Genomic DNA, 16,765 nt, shown 5'->3' on the forward strand with positions numbered 1-16,765 from the left:
GAATTTTGCCTGTGCCCTGCTAACAACAAACACATTTAAACATGACAGATCGCTGTAGTTTAGCAAAGCTCTGTCAGTGCTCCAAATCCATACATGCCAATTTTGCATAGCAAAGAGTCTGCACTTTTTCCAGCTGTTGAGAGCACTTAAACCCATTGGTCTGAGGAAATGCTTTGGTTGTTATTTGATTTATCCTTGCCATTTTGTGAGTACATTGAATTTTCAAATTTAGCATGCATGCCCAGAAATACTCTCAAAACTACACGTTAATATATTTAATGTAATGGTCCAAACCTCTCTCAGCCCTTTAAAATTAATGCTGAAGAAGGAACATAAATCATTAACAAATGTTTTCTGAAAATCAACCTTAACAAGTCAGATTCTGTGCTGGATCTGGAATGCCAATAACAAAGAAAATAACAGAGCAGGCCCCATTTCCACCACATCATCAGACACTGTTCTGCAGTTGCAGCCTGCATTTTCTACTCCTAAAGTGGCAGGCTGAAGCAAAATATGCAAAAGTCCTCTCCAGCTGGAGATAACCATGGAGCAGCCAAGGTTGGGACAAGAAGGGAAAGGTTATGGCTGACCCATAAGTAAGTGGGACACGTGAATTCTCATTGGAGTCTTGGTTGCTGCAAAGACAAGCGGTCAGGGCTGACAGCTCAGCTCAGCAGTTGGCGCTGAAAGCTCCAAGAGTTGTGCCATTCTCCCCAGAAATTCCAGAAGGAGGCAGCTGTTAATGCAGGAGTTTCATGGAGAGCAGAAGCCACTGTACATCTCCCCAGCTTTGTCCCTCGGTGGTCACGAGGAGTGTGACAGTGCACCATGCTTTGGAATAGCAGAGCTTCTCTCCTCCTGGCCATCCATGCAGCTGCACCACGTCTGCCTGAGTCATCCCATCCTTTTTCCGGGAATTTCACAATATGTAAGACACTGAAGATGCATGCATGTCCTGTTGGGTAAGGTTGCATGTACTGAAACGTGAGTGGTGGAGCTGGAACACACCACCAAAAGCTACAAAACACCACATTTCTGAGAGCTTTACAAAAAACTTTTGTCTCATGTTTCAACTCTTTCCAACAAAAATAAAACTCCTTTCTTTCCTCCCCTGGAGAGGGAAAATTATTCCTGGGAAAATATTTCTTTCTTACTAATTGTCATCAAATGTTTGCCTGGATTAATATTTGTAAAAATATTAATAATATTCCTCTCCAAAACGGAGCTCCTGTGTAACAGTAAATAAAAGCAAAGTCACTTTATCTGGATTAAACTATTGGATCCTTTGAAATCTCAGAAATCTTGCATCAAAGTGCCAGGATCTAAAAAAACAGAATGCTGCAGTTTAGACCTATTTTCACTTGTGCTGATGAATTGATTCATAGCAATTATTATTACTATTTCTTCCTGCATGGAAATTGCTACATTTCTGTTTGAAGCCAAATGAAAACTAGGTTGAATTTAAAAGCTGGAATTGTCCTACTCAAAATTATCTAAAAAATTAAATATTTCAACTGTTTTAAGGATGAAGAGGAGTCTAATATTGACGCTGAACTCTTTAAACCCATTCCTTGTGTTACCAGGAAAGTCCACACAAGTTCTTTAAATAATACTTGACATTATAAAGAAAGCTAAATTAGGTTATTTTTATTCACAGCATGTCTATCAAATTTAATGGTATACTACAATTTTTAATGGCATTGTTAATTATATTGAAACCCTTCATAGGTTTTCTGCTGTTATATAAAATGCTGTACATGAATATATACTGTGGGTATTTCAGTGTAATATCGTATCCCACAAGTTTTATGCTGGTTATTGCTGCTGATATAAAAGCCCTGAAATGTTCCATAAGTCACTTCTTGTAAGAAGCTGCTGGATACAAAGCAGCTAGAAAATAATAGCTTGGGTTTGGCAGGTCTTAAATTTAACAAATAAGTCCTTAAACTAGCCGGGGACTCAGGGAATACTGTATTTCTCTCTCTCTGTTTTCAAAGGAGAACTTGGGTCAGTCAGAAGTCCTTTCTAATCCTTCCAAGGCAGAATAATTAATAGTTCAAGGGCTTAAAAACATTCAGTTGTTTGCAGTCGCTCACTGCTAGAGCAGCTTTAGTTTCTGTCAGCATTTCTGTTAGCTATTCTTTAAGCTGCAGGCTTGTAACTTTGAATAACACTCGCTCTGGCCTGAAACTCTGGGATATATGTATTTTAATCATGGAACTTCAGGTATTTGTCTGCTTCTTTGCCACAGAGCTAGAGTTATGACCCCTTAGTTCCACTGAAGAAAAAGCTGGCTATCTTAAGGGAAAAATGTATGTATAGCTCCAGAGAAAGCAGAAAGCGATTTGCAAAAAGAGAACAACGAGAGACCTCATGAAAAACTATAAAGCATCAGATTTATTTCTTGAGGCCAAAACAATCTGCAACCCTTTTTTGTTCTTTCCCTTCCATAGAGGAGATATAGGAAAAACTGCTCTCAGTGATCAGAAAGTCGGGGTCTTGTGAATTTGATATTTATTTTCTCCCTACATTTAAGTTCAGTGTTTTGGGGAGCTTCAGGCAGTTCTGGCTTGGAAGCAGTGGGGTGATCTCAGAGGAACTTGCCTGACAGAAGTGGGGTGAACCACCAAAAGAAACTAGAGGAGGGCAGGCATAGATCAGTCATTAAGAGGGAATTCTTCCCTGTGAGGATGGTGAGGCCCTGACACAGGTTGGCTGCTCCAACCCTGGCAGTGTTCAAGGCCGTGTTGGATGCAGCTTGGAGTAATCTGGTCCAGTGGGAAGTGTCCCTGCCCATGGCAGGGGCTTGGAATGAAGTGATCTTTAAGGTCCCTTCCAAGGCTTTTCTATGGTTCTGTAGTACTTATTCTTTCTCCATTATGGTACAGCTCCCAAGATAAAAGATGTTTCAGAACAGCCCAGAAGAGAAAGGCAAATTATTACTGTAATCATTTTGTAGTCTTTCTCTGTAAAACATTTCTACCAGATGTGTTAAATGCCATTTATCATTTCACTTTCATATCTCAGACATACAGTTAGATCAAAGCAACTTCTGAACACAGGGTGACAGCAGTTAGTCTTTAATTAAAAAAACAGTGAAATAAACACTCAGATATTCAACTATTTCTAACTTTCATGCAGCTCATGTACAGGACATATGTTTTATCGCTGCTAAAATGTATTCTGGATCCTTGTCGATCATAACTGAGTGTGGCTACAGATTCCAGTTGTTTTTAATATATCTCAGGTCTATCACTCCCAGTGTTGTTTCCTTTTGGATATAGGAACCTGCCATCTCTTTTTTTTTTTCTTGTTGAAACCAGCTTTATGATAAATGAACTCTCCCAAACTAGCACATTATAACGGTGAGAAATTATTGGACGCAATTCCCATGACAGACCAGAAGTAGTTTGAGAGAAGGTCCAGATGGAGAGTGTTTTTGAAAGAGGAAAGATGAATAACTGTTAAGGCACATAGGACAGCCAAAGAGTAGGGAAAGAATAGAAACCTGGAGCAAGAGACACATATACAGACTATAAAGAAAAAAAAAGAAAAAGAAAAATTCTTGCCTTAATAAAGCTGCCCCAAGCTAATCTTGTTTGCAAAAAAACTTTGGGTAATTAAAATTCCCTTTAGATAATTAAAATTCCACTTTTCTAGCATGTGAAGAAAAGCAAAGCTGTCCCTGTTTTTGCCGGGTACCCTGTTAGCCCTACCTTTTCCTGTGTTTGCTCCTTGTAGCATGTCAAATGCCTGTCACTGAAAGCACTGTCATTTCTATGGGAGAGGCAATGTACCATGACTAAGGTTATAAACTGCTGAGCAAACAGAAAAGGCATAAAATGGATAAGAGGCGGGGGAAAAAAGAGAGAGCCTGCTGTTAAATAATCCTCCAAGCACTGTTCTGAACAAGCTGACAAGATTAATAAGCTTTTCTCATAATAATCCCTTATAAAATGGGATGTGTGGGAACTGGAAACATCCGTCTGTCCTGTCTTAAGCAAAGGACAGGGGCAGATGATTAGGAGGAATTGATTTTGGATTCGCTGACTTAGAAACATTTGGGCCTATACTCAACCAGCTTTGAGGAAAGACTTAATCTTCTACCCTGGAAATGCAGGCTCTGTCACTGAAAAAGCCATGGGGACAAACACTTAGACACACAGATTCCCAAGGACCTTGTCTTCTTTTTGCCACTGTTTTGTGTGTTTCTAAAAGAGTTTACCAGGACCTGAAAATACTCAGCAAAGTTTTATATTAAGTTTCATTCTCAATCTCCCTCTCTTTTTTTTTTTTTTTTTACTTTGAAGAGAGACATTTGAACGCACACATGCATTTCTAGGATATAAACTCAGTCTATGTTTCACATCAAAATTACGTTTTCCAAGATGCCAGGTGAAAGCACTCATACTTGCAGCCACCCACTGATTAGCAAGAGCATCCCTAAAGTGGAATATTGCATCCTGTAAGAATGAAGGGCACAGGCACTCAAATCTTACTGGAAGCATGGAGGAACCATTTCCTCACTGAATTGTAGGGCAATTGTCGTTTCTGTCACGGACAAAGTTTTCTGCCGGGAAATTGAACTGTTGTAGCTGCTGAAGGACAAACAGCTTATGCTGACTTTATTTTTACCCCTCCCTCCCCTTGAAAGCAGGGGTTCCTCGGAGCCCTCACATTGAGAATTAAGCCCAGGAAAGATCTCAGCTTACAGACGGCTCCTGTGATCGATGGTAACAGAAAACCTGCTTTAAAATACCAGCACAGGAAGCTACTGTGCTGTTCTCCGAGTCACCTACAGCACTGCAAAGCAAGCCATAAATCTGCTAACAGGTCCAGCACAGATCCAGCTTTCTTAGCAAGAGTGTGCACAGCCATGGAACGTGAGGGGCAAGCACACACATCTCTCCTTTCACCACCTGAAACGCTGATAGCTGTTTCACTCATAAAGCCCCTGCTGTTGGGGCGGATTTGAAGCTGCAACAAGTGCTGAGGACTCAACGTGGAAACACTTGTCTCCTCGTGATCTTATACCTTTCAAAATTACAGCAAGTAGGAACGACAGCATTTGAAAAATTTCAAACCTCCTATTATGATAGCTGAAGAATGTGTCCTGTAATTGCCCAAGGATTGAGGGGAGACTTGCCAATGATTGTACCCATTACCAGAGTGGGAATGAGATGCACAACCTCTTTTCTTTACCCCACAAAAAAGGAGGGGTACAGGTTGAGAAAGCATGCAAGCTGTAGGCTGGTGTCTTTGGCCCATTTTCACGGTGCATTGCTGCTAACAGCAGCTTTAATTGGAAATGCCTTTGGAAGGTTCCAAGTGACAGAAGCCATTGTTGCTCAGCAGCTTCCTGGTCACAGAAACAGCTATTTTTAAGTATGTTTAGGATTGCTGTTAGGCATGTGATTATCTTCTAAAATTTGCCGATTTTCAGTTCTTGACACCTAATTCTTTGCAACTTGTATGCTGATGCTGTGTGAAACCAGCTCTTTAAGTGTGACTGCTGTGCTGGGCACTTCTGGGACATGTGCAGGGCCACCTCTGATCCTTGACAGACACTCTCCACCTTCTCTGCAGAACTAGTATTTTGTTCAGATAAGGAAGTGTTGAATCCTGAAATAAGAATCCAGACCCTTATTTTGAGTTCTTGGAAAAACACAAGTCTGATAAATTCTAGTAATTAATGCTGTAGAGAATCATAGAATAGCTTGTGTTGGAAGGAACCTTAAGACTACCTAGTTCCAACCCCCTGCCATGGGCAGGAACACCTTCCACAAGACCAGGTTTCTCAAAGCCCTATCCAGCCCAGCCTTGAACTGTTCCAAAAGCAGCTGGATTCATGTAGTGCAGCAAACTAGGTCTGCATCCTATTTATTTATCTTTATTTTCCCAGTTCTCCTCTTACTATTTTTTGTTGCCCTGTAATAGAGCTTGTAGCTTCTTTCTCTACTTGAATTTTGATACAAACAGCATGAGTGTTGCCCCTATAAAATATTTTGTCTTGCATTAAATCAAACTCAGGAAGGAAAAAAAAAACAATTTTATCTTCACCTGGGCACCGAGATATCGAAACCATTACAGTGAGAGCACAAGGTAATTTTCATTGGGGCAGTGAATAACTTCACTCCCCACTGAGCAGAAGAATGGTGCTATTTCTGAAGCTCTCACATTCTGCTCCTTGTTTTGATTTGCTTTGGAAGAAACCTGCAGCAGTCAGTTCCCACTCAGGCCTTGCTTCTTCCAGAAGATGGACACCTTCTGTTCTTGCATATTGCCATCGTCTGTGCTGCACATGTTCACTGGAGCTCACCAGGAGTACGTGTGAGGGGAAGCCTTGCTCCACCAGACTGCTATTCCTGGAGAAGATCCATTTCACATGGGCACACGATGGTGAGATGTCCTTGTTTATCGAAGCTGGGGATTGATTCCAATGCAGTTCCAGACACTGACATGCCCTGAGGTGTGAGTTATCCTGACAGGAGTCAAGGTCAAGCACGGGCTGCCGTGTGCCAGCAAAACAGATGTTTAATCAAAGCCATATAAAATATTTACAGGGAAGCTGCAGCTGCTGGTGAAGTGCAGCACATGACGCATCATCTGATATGAAAGGTTTAAGGAAAATCCTGAGATGTGGCCTGGCAATGGCATAAAATAAATAATCTGTCATGCATCTAGTTTTTCTTCTTCTTAAAGCCAGGTTGGATCCAATCTGTCTAAATTAAAGGTCACTTTGCCAAGCTGCTCAGTGCTTCTGCCACAAACAGGAATGATGATATGTTCCCATAAAGCCTCTTTAGGTCCACATTTCACAGCTCATCTGAAGCTGAAGCCATTACATTTCTGGCAGTTTCCAGCAAAGCACAACTGGATGGCACTGGTTTCTAGTTCTGGCTTTTAACACTGCATGTGCTTAAGTCAATAACCACCCTTATTTTCTGACACGGTGTGTAATGATAAAGATGTGGGTGGAAATGTAACTTGGACTTCATGCAAAGAAAGCAGATGGCTTGTGATTTTCCCTCTCGACTCTGAAAACTATTTATTACCTGCTTATTAAAAATTCCTCTTCCAGCGTAAACTGGAAAAACCTTCATGGTATCCTCTTCCTTTTCCTCTTGACGTTTCAGCCAGAAGCTTGCTCAGAATTTCACACCAGCAGATTGCTCTTTCAGCTCTGTGCTGGCAACAGCTGGGGCTCCACAGCCATGCAGGGCTTGCTCTGCTCCTTCCAAAGAACAGAATGTCTGCAATGGATGTTCAGCATTTTGCTTGGTTGAACCCCTTTTCCAAGACCAGTGGTGCTCACATTATTGCCTGCCCAGCTGGCACAGTGATTCATGCACTGACAAATTACCAAGATAATAAAATTGACACTCGGAAATAATTACTCTTTAATTTAGGAGGGAATTAAAAACACAGGCACAATCCTTTGCAAGTAGTTCTATTTGCAGAGTAGCTGATTAAGCACAGTCCTTCTCATTTAATCTGACTGTTCACAGGGAGAAACAGTGACCTTGTTGGAGCTGAGGGCAGAAATCCCACTGATTTTTGTTGAGCTGGGATCTTACTTTCCACATATAAGTGCAGGTGCAGGTATTTGCAGATTTAGACTCTTGAGTTGGGTTTTTGATGCATTTATACTTCATTTTTTCCCCCAGAAGCCTTATAAGCAGGGCAAAACCCACTTTCGCAGCCAAGTCTTTATTGTTGGTGTAGGATTAACTTCGAGTTAACGGGGAATATGTTTAAAGTTGTGTTCTTTTGAAAACTGGTGAATAAGGAAACTTTTTTGCTTGAAAAGCCAAATAAATTTCAAAAATGTGGGTTTTTTTAATCAATACTGGGGCTTTTGAGAAACTCTGAAGGGTCTTGGATTCCCAGTCTTGTCTAACTATTTTGCTTTTAATTCACGTAGAGTTTGTTCTTCCCTGCCCATGGCAGGGAGGGTGAAACTAAATGGTCTTTAAGGTCCCTTACAACACAAACCTATGATTCTTCTACAGCTCATTTCAAAGAGTATTTGTACAAGGGAACTTGCATCTTTTCAAAGCAGAGTGACATAATCATCATATACGAGCAACTACATACAGTTCTCTATTTTGCTATCTACTGCTACCATAGATTACAAGAAATTAGAAACTTTGCCACTGTTTAACACCAAAAAATATCTTCCTGCCCACAGGCCCCCTTTAAAACTGCAAGAGCAGGTAGGTATAAGAACTGAAAAAAAAGGTTCTTATTAAAGAGGTGTAGAAACTTAGTTCCTGTTGAAATATCTATTCCTCTTGAGGGTCTGGCACCAATTTTGACCTGGTGGCAGCAGAGATGTGCAGGTTAGTTTTATTGAGGTATAAAACCTGAGTAAAACTAGCCTGGATTAGTGCCTGGGCAAGGTCAGGTATGTATCAAGATGTCTCTCTGCCTCAGATTGAGATGAAAAGCCACATATGAAGAATGTGAATCTACCCAGGACATAGTGTGCTAGCACAGGAATGCTCCACGGGAGCATCTTTATTTTCCTCAGGGAAATTCATGGGAAATACGAGACTAATAAGCCATGTCATGATTAAATTCGATCATTTTTGGCTTTGGATGCCTATCAACACACATTGGTTCAGAGGATTCCCCAGAGATATTTTTGCACGAGGGTTGCCAAGCATTGGAATGGGCTGCTCAGGGAGCTGATGAACTCACCTTGCCTGGAAGTGTTCAAGAAACGACTGGACATGGCATTTAGTGCTCTGGTTTAGTTGACAAGTTTGCCAGCCTTCCCAGAGCAAATGGTTTCCTCTTTAGTCTTCTGAATTATACTGAACCGTGGCTATGATAGCAGAAAGAGAGTGAGCGGAATGAGGGGTACAGGACGGAGAGCACAGTTAACACCTGGTGTCCCCTTGCACTTTCCTGGGTGAAAGGAAATATTTGCACTGTAGAGGCCACACCTATTTAATTAAAGTTCAAAGCCTGAAAACTATGCCTGGCTTTTACATACCTCCGTAGGGAGAGCTGAAAGAGGTGCAACGGTTTGGGAGAGCGTGGGAATGGGATGTGGGAGACAGGCAAAACCCAGCAAAGTTACCACTTACAAAGCCAAACTCAACCAAACCAAAACAAAATGGTGCTTAATTTTCCAGGAAATAGGGCTCACCCTTAAGGGTAACTTATCTCTTATCTGAGGTTATGCACTTTAGAATTTAAGTGGAAGGATGTTGGAAGAATTCTCACTCTTTCTTCAATTGAGTAAAACACTTGCTCAGGAAAAGCAAAATGAAACCAAACCTAGGCTGCACTTTACCCACCAAGAAAATCAACTTGTTCACTAATGAAGAGCCTAGATCCTCTTCCAGGAAAGGAAGATTGGAAAAGGGAGAAAAAAACTCAGCAGAGGATAAAAGGGAAGAAAATGGTGGTGTCCATTTCAGATATGGATCCAAAGAATGATCAACACAGTTCTGAACAACTTTTGGCTTGCAAGCGTAGATTGCACGGATTTCTAAGATTTGCAATTTAATTAATTTTCTCATATGTTCTACTTCTGCATTTCCTCCATGGTAATAGAGCATGCTGAACACCAGAGACCAGAAGAGCAGAAGGGTGTAAAAGTACAAAGTCATTGTATTAAAACAACATAATCATACATTTTAAAAGATTACATGAATTCAAGTCCTGGGCAAAAATCCATTGTATTTTGATGCTCTTACCATTTCTAGGAGAAACTAAATGAAAATTACATTGAACCTTGAACTGCTACGCTTTCTGTTTATTTTTTACTCTTCTTTTCACACTGTTCTGACCTTTTTCTGGTAGTCTCCTCTCAAAAAACAATAGCACTATCCAGAGTCTTAGCAGTCTTCAGAGAACACAGTCCATCCAGATTTTCTTTTGTTTTGCCAAGCTGTCGGCTACAAGCAAGAGAATAATTTTTATCCATGCTAGAATTAACATCTTTTCAAGGTGATATAAAGTGCCTTTATAGAATCTCCAGAAACAGGAAAACGTTTTATGTGGTCTGGGGTATATTATAGTGTCTTTGTCTCCAAGTAAATATAATTATTTTCTTTCTCAATGCAGAGAGGTGCATAATAAAGCTTTATTAACTCAAAGTCAGAGCTGAAGGAATAATAAATAAAATAAACCCATCAATATAGCAATCTACAGCTCATTTGGCTGCTTTGCATGTATTTTAATGTATTCTTGTCTGAGCTGTGATGTGAATGATGTCTTGTTTGAATGACTTGTTATAGAAAATTCATATTTTTCTACATGCTATTGTTTGCACCTGAATGTGGCATTTGCAAGCAAATGTGCAGTTGTTAGGAAAAATAACAAAACCCTATCTCCTCGAGGATGAGAAACTGCAGTTACTTACACCTGGGCATCATGACCTCAGCTCTCGAAGTCGGGAAGACAAGGTGATGAAGCCACAGGCTCCCTGAGCGTGGAAGCATGTAAATGCAAATTTCTTTGTGTGAATGTGAAAAGGGACTTTTAACAGAAAATCTTCCACATGCATTTAATGAAGGACTAGAAAAAAATTTTTAACTCTCCTCCCCATCTTCACACTACGAGGAGCTTAGTGCCTGTGAAAAAAGAAATGTGCTTTTCTCCCATTAAGTAGGGAAAGGGGAACAGAAATCCATCCATCACCTACTTCTCTGCCTAGAAAAACCCTTCCTAAAAGCTTTAAAAGTATTTAATTTAGACCAATTTTCAGATGGTTTTTACACAGGTCTTAAAGTGAATTTTGCTTTTACATGGGTATAAATGCATGTGGAGAAGTAAGAGGGTTCAATGAGAAAGCTCTAGTGGTAATGGGTAAGATTTTTTTTTTTTAAATATTGGGTTTCAGCCAAAGTTATGGTCTTGATTCAGGAGCTGGATGTTGAAATTCCCAGGTGTATTTCTACATCACATCTGTTCTGGCCTGAAGCACCTGTTGGGCCCAAAATGGGTAGCACAGTCTGAGTTCCTGTCAAGGTAATTTAGCTTTTGCTGACCTCAGACTCTCCCTTCTTCCCCACCTGCACTCTTCCACCTCCAGCTGCACCTCCACAGTGGATATTTTGTGTTCCATCAGGTGCCTGTGCAGTGAGCGCAGTCGGTGTGTTGATCCTGCTAAAATCCACTCTTTTCCTACAGGCCTGGCTTTTGGCTGGGTTTGTGTGCTGATCCCGTTTGCTACATCATCATGCGCTGAGACAAGGCTGGTGATGGGCAGGTACAGCCAGGGCTAGAGAGGAGAGTGGGTGGGCCTCTTCCAGCAGCAGCAAGCTCTGATTTCTGGAGCTACAAAGCTGCCTTTAGGGCTCCCTCATCTGCTGTCTGGATCACTTTTCATGGGAGCTTTGACCTAGGTGAGGGATTTTAGAGTCATGGAACAGTTTAGGCTGGAAAAGACCTCCCAGATCATCCACCACTAAACAATGTCCCAAAGTGTCTTTTAAATCCCTTCAGGGATGCTGACTCCATCACTTCTCTGGGCAGCCTCTTCCAATGGCTGACAACCCTCTCTGAGAATTTTTTTCTAATATCCAACCTAAATCTAATCCACGTGTCAGTGCAACCACCACTGGAGGACTCTTGGTGGATGCTGGCTGTGGTGTGTGCATGGTAAGCACCATTCCCAGCTGTATTTTCCTTTCTGTGCTTGAGTGGCTTGACAACGATGTAGGTTTACTGTAAAAATAATACAGATTGTACAGATACTTTTTGCACGTGCATTGGATTTCTTGACCTGCCTTAAAATGTTTCAGGCCTATAGTATTTTAAAGGGAAATTGTGGAAGCCCGGGGAGCCTGGCCTGAGCTGGAGGGGTTGTTAAAGAAACAAAGGAAGGCTGGAGTGGGTAGATCATTACCAAACAGCCCAGCTACACGGTTCCTGCTTCCCTAATGAGCCTGCCAGCATGCAGTGCCACCTCTCTCTTCTTATGTAAAGCTAATCCCTTGCCCTCTCTGACAGCCAGTATTTACATTTGCAAATGAATCCATCTTCCCACACTCCCCCTTCCCCTCCGAAGGGAGCAGAGGGAGACAGGACCAACAGCACAGTCCTCCCGGGACAGCACTGGCCCCTTGTCGAGGTGTCCCTCACCCAGGCAGCTGGAGGAATAAATGACTGGCTGACAAGAATACCTATGTGGACTGTCTGAGCTGATCCCAAACGAAAAGTTAGGCTGACCCCCTCTCCGACCCTGGGAACAGTGCTGGCAGACCCTGGTTTTCTTCCAGCACCTCTCACTTCCACCTTGCCACCACGCTGAGGCCACGCTGCACAGCCTGCAGGGCAAGGGCGCTGCTGCTCTCCGCCGCCCCTTGGCCCTGCATCCCTACAGCTCCCGTGGCCACCTTGGAGGCAGGTTAGGGAGCCAAACCCCGATCTTCTCCACGGAAAGACACCGGTGTCTTGGGGTGTCTGAGCTGCCCACGGCATGAGTGCTCATGCGGCAGGGAAGGGAGGGACTGTGAGGTGGGGGTAAGGGTCAGTGTGAAGCATCACCAGGGCTCAGCCTCGTGTACTGTTTCAATCAAGAAGTTGTGGTTTCCGGGGATGGGAGGGGAGAGTCAATGGGAAAAGCAATGTGATTTTGTGTTAAGTTCTCATCTAATGACAGCTGCGTCATTGATTTGACTAATTTGCTGGGAATGATCCCGCAAATGCATTTTTTATAGGAGAATGAAGGCGAGAAGTCATCCCCCCCTCAGCGTGGGATCTCACGGTAATCGCTAAATACGCCGAGGCAGGGGAGAAGAAGGTGGGAACATCTGCGCTCTGTCCCTTCCTTTGTTTCCATGAATGAGCAGTAATAGCCCTGCAAAGGCAGGCGCGGCGAGCAGGGGAGCGCCAGCCCTTCCTGCAGCCCGCAGCGGGGAGCCCCGCGCCTGCCGCCCGCCCATTGTGCGCCTCCCGAAGAGGGGCTTGTTGTGCCGAAATGCCAGGCGTTTCTGGAGCTAAGGTTATCCTCGGAGCGGAATACATAAATAAGAGATTGCTGGCGGGCGCTGCAGCCGGGCTGGGGCTCTGGGAAGTGTTTGTTTTCCTTTCTGTCACTAGGCAGCGGGGAACCCGTCGCCTTTGTTCTGCGGGTCATACTGCTGGGGATGGCAAATATTGACATACATGGAGGTGGTTTTCATTTTCACGTGTTTCTTGTTACCTCTTGCAGCTGTGTGGTTTGGCTTTTCTCTTCTCTTGTCTTCCAACATCTTTTTTTTCCTTTGTGGGTTTTTTTTTTTTGTCCATCCTCCTTGAATGTTTTCCAGCACTGGTGATACCGTCCCGGGTTGCGTATTACAGCCTCATAACCTCTGGCATGGCTTGTCCAAACGACCTGGGAGCTTCAGCTCCTGCCCAGTGCCACGGGGACATTCATTAACAGGGATGACAGGGAATCTCCTGGAGAAATTGCACTTCCCTTGTGGTCCTTTTGTGGTTGTCATTTCAGCTCGAAGTTCAGAAATGTTGCCAGGTGCTGCATACTTCATCCTGTTTCTGCTCAGGCTGTACCTAGCTGGTGCTTAGAGGCAGAAGCAAATTTTTCAGGGTTGTCAGAGATAAAAAGGAAAGGAGGGACACACAGAAACAAGGATCTTGCCCAGTATACCCTTTTCTTCTCTCCAGCTTTGTTGCTTCAGTTAATTTTCCCTGGTGCCTTTTAACACAAATTATTTCTACCTATTACTGGTCATAGAAAATACTTGTTTCTCTTACTGATCAGATCCTAAATTCAGGATATTGTCATACAACTCAATGCACTGAGGTAGAGGTATCTTCCAGGAAGAAAAATAGCCGTGTTAGAAAATTCCAGGAATGACTACACAAAACCTGTAATACAAAAAAAGGGAAATGTAGGCAGAGACAACAAAAATCATTCTGGTACTATGACAACAATTTTGTAAAATTGAAGTGCATTTTCCCTTAATCACTGTGGAAAACCAGGAAATTATAATTTACTACTGAAATAAATATTTGCAGTACTCTCAACATACCACATACAATGGGATCCACTTAAACTTTTGACATTCTACAACGGAAACAGTCAACTTTTTGAGTCAAAAATGCATCACAAATAAACGGCTGAGAGAAAAGCCACCTAAATCTTTGGGGTAATTGCTCAGTCTTTTGAGTAACTTGTGTGTTTGAGAGGGTCTGCTAAGTCCTGTGGCAACAAAATGGCTCCATAGCTCATACTGATAATAATGCCAGAGGTAACTTCCATGTGTCCCTTGTCACCTGTTTCTGCAGCCTAATTTAGCTTTCCTAATGCTATGCATGGACAAATATCCCTTGGCATATCCTATGCAGATAATCCTTTTTTTTTCGCAGTATTTCTGAAGCATCTCAGTAACTGTGATGCCTTTTCAGAAAAAAAAAGCTGTTTTGGAAATGATTGCCTTTGCAACAGTCGGCTCAAGTTTGCTGTGAACAAAAGGCACAGCATTCTGCTGCTGTGCAGACTGATTTAGCTGCTCAGCCTATCCCTGTATGAATATCCAATTACCCCTTTGAGCTCCTGTAGTGGCGAGGGAGGGGAAGGCAGGAGGTATTCTCATCATGTTGCAATTATGATTCTTCCACTGTCCTCTCCCCTTCTGAAAATTATCCAGGTTGGAAGGGAGTCATTACCAAGCTGATCATGATAGCATGTATTCTTTAATAAATATGCTCAGAAGGGTTTGGATGAATAAGGCTCGAGCGATAAAGGATTGCCTCATAGGTGGCTGTGTGATTAGCCATTGACCTCGCGTGTGGTTTCTGTCCCACCTGGGTGATTGAAGCATCTGAAGAAGGAGCAGAGAGCTCTGATTAGAAATTAAAATTTCTGATCAGAACCGTTGGACTGATAATAACTCATCGTGCAATCCGTGAAACATTCAGGTTTCACAAACCCCTCGTGATTAGAGTCCTCACAGAGAAATGGCAACATGCCTGAATCACTCAAAATTTTAATTTGTGAATGTAATCATAAATCAAGGTTCTCTTCATAGGAGGGCCTTGCCCTTTTTCTGCTTGCTCGGATGCAATTTGGTTCAGTGAGAAGTAAGGCCAAGCACGGGGTTTGGGACAGACCTAAAATGAGGGGATGTCGCTCTTCATGAACTCAATGTCAAAGTTGCTCGTCAAAAGGTCAACAACTTCCATCTGCAAACAGCACCCAGGGTCCAGTCTCTGAAGTCAGAACATGCCTGGTCCAACAATATCCATTTCTGGCAGTTCTTTGGAGGCTGGGTGTTTACAGTCCTGACCAAATTCTGGCACAGCATCTCTGGCTTCCACCACTCTAAATTTGCTGTGTGTAGCACAAGCTATTACATGTCCTTAAAAGTCTTCTGGAATCTGCCCTGGCTTATGTAACCCTCCTTCAGAGCAGGACACTTCAATAAACAGTGATCCCCATCCTCAGAAAGGTGGTTTCCAACAAACCTCTCTACTGAATGAGGATTGTAGCTCAATTTGGCTTAAAAACCCAGACTAATATTGACACTGCCCTCATCCTCTCATCTGATGATTTATTTCCTCAGCAGGACAAGCTCTCCCATAAAAAAGGATGTTTGATACAGGACAATACAGCCTGATTTGCATCGTGATGGCTCCTTCCCTAAACCACTGGCAGAGAAATTCAATTTTGCCATTGTCTCCAGAATGGTTTGTGTTGGAAAGGGCCTTAAAAGATCTCATTGCACCCCCCTGCAGTGGGCAGGGACACCTTCTACTAGACCAGAATGCTCAGGGCCCCATCCAACCTGACCTTGCCTTCAGTTTTCCTTACTAAAAAAAAAAGAAAATTGAATGGTGAAAAATAGAAAAGAAAGATAGTTTGGTGTATACAGAGAGATGAAGGTGTATACAATATACAACGCACTACCAAATCCATGCCTAGTGCCCTGTTTTTTTTCAACAGCATTATATCACTGAATTATTTATCAAACAGATTAACAGTGTGTACATGTATACTTAATGTAGAAATTATCATCCATTTACAGAAAGGTTTTAAATTAACACATGGGGCAGGCTCCTTCCTTGGGTGTTTGCCCTTCTTTATAGCAACTGCGCTTCCTCAGCCTGTGAAACCTATCCTATTTTTGAACATATTTCTCCGGGTTTCGACACTGTTGACCAGTTTGCCAGAAATGGCCTGATCCCACTACCCAAAAATCTTCTGGAAGGAAAATCCATTTGCTGTATGACATGAGAACTCCAAAAACCAAACTGTTGCTTAGCCATTCTCCCAAGCACTCCAGCTTTTCCAAGTTTTCCAGCACCAACATCTCCTCAGCTAAACTCTTAGTGCACCCCAGGGGTCTGCCACTGGCACACTCTGCAGAGTCATTTCACTGAAGTATGGGTGAGGACATTTTAAAAATATTGAGCTGGAGTTCAGAGTTCTTAAAATTAAAATTTTTGGTGTATGTTTTGCAGTTTGAGAAAGATCAGGCCATTGCAATTTTAATTTACTCATTTCCCAAAGCTGAAAAGCATGTGTTTTCCCATGCCTACAACCCACAACTTGATTTTCAAAACTTGGCTTCCTTATGCACGCAGCACAAACGTTATGGTACTCCTCTTAGGTAGTGGAACAAGCATTTCTTCACAAAGATTTGCTTTGAGTTATTCTGGGCAGCTCTCAAGAGAGGGGAAATATAATAACAAAAGATTTAACTACAGTTTGCAGCGCTGGAGCCAGGGAAAGAATCACAGTGTTACAACTAAATATTTATAGCAGAACGCTTGCTAAAAAGCTCTGTACAGTAAATAA

This window comes from Corvus hawaiiensis, chromosome 5 (assembly GCF_020740725.1).
Source record: "Corvus hawaiiensis isolate bCorHaw1 chromosome 5, bCorHaw1.pri.cur, whole genome shotgun sequence".
In the NCBI taxonomy this organism is placed as follows: domain Eukaryota; kingdom Metazoa; phylum Chordata; class Aves; order Passeriformes; family Corvidae; genus Corvus; species Corvus hawaiiensis.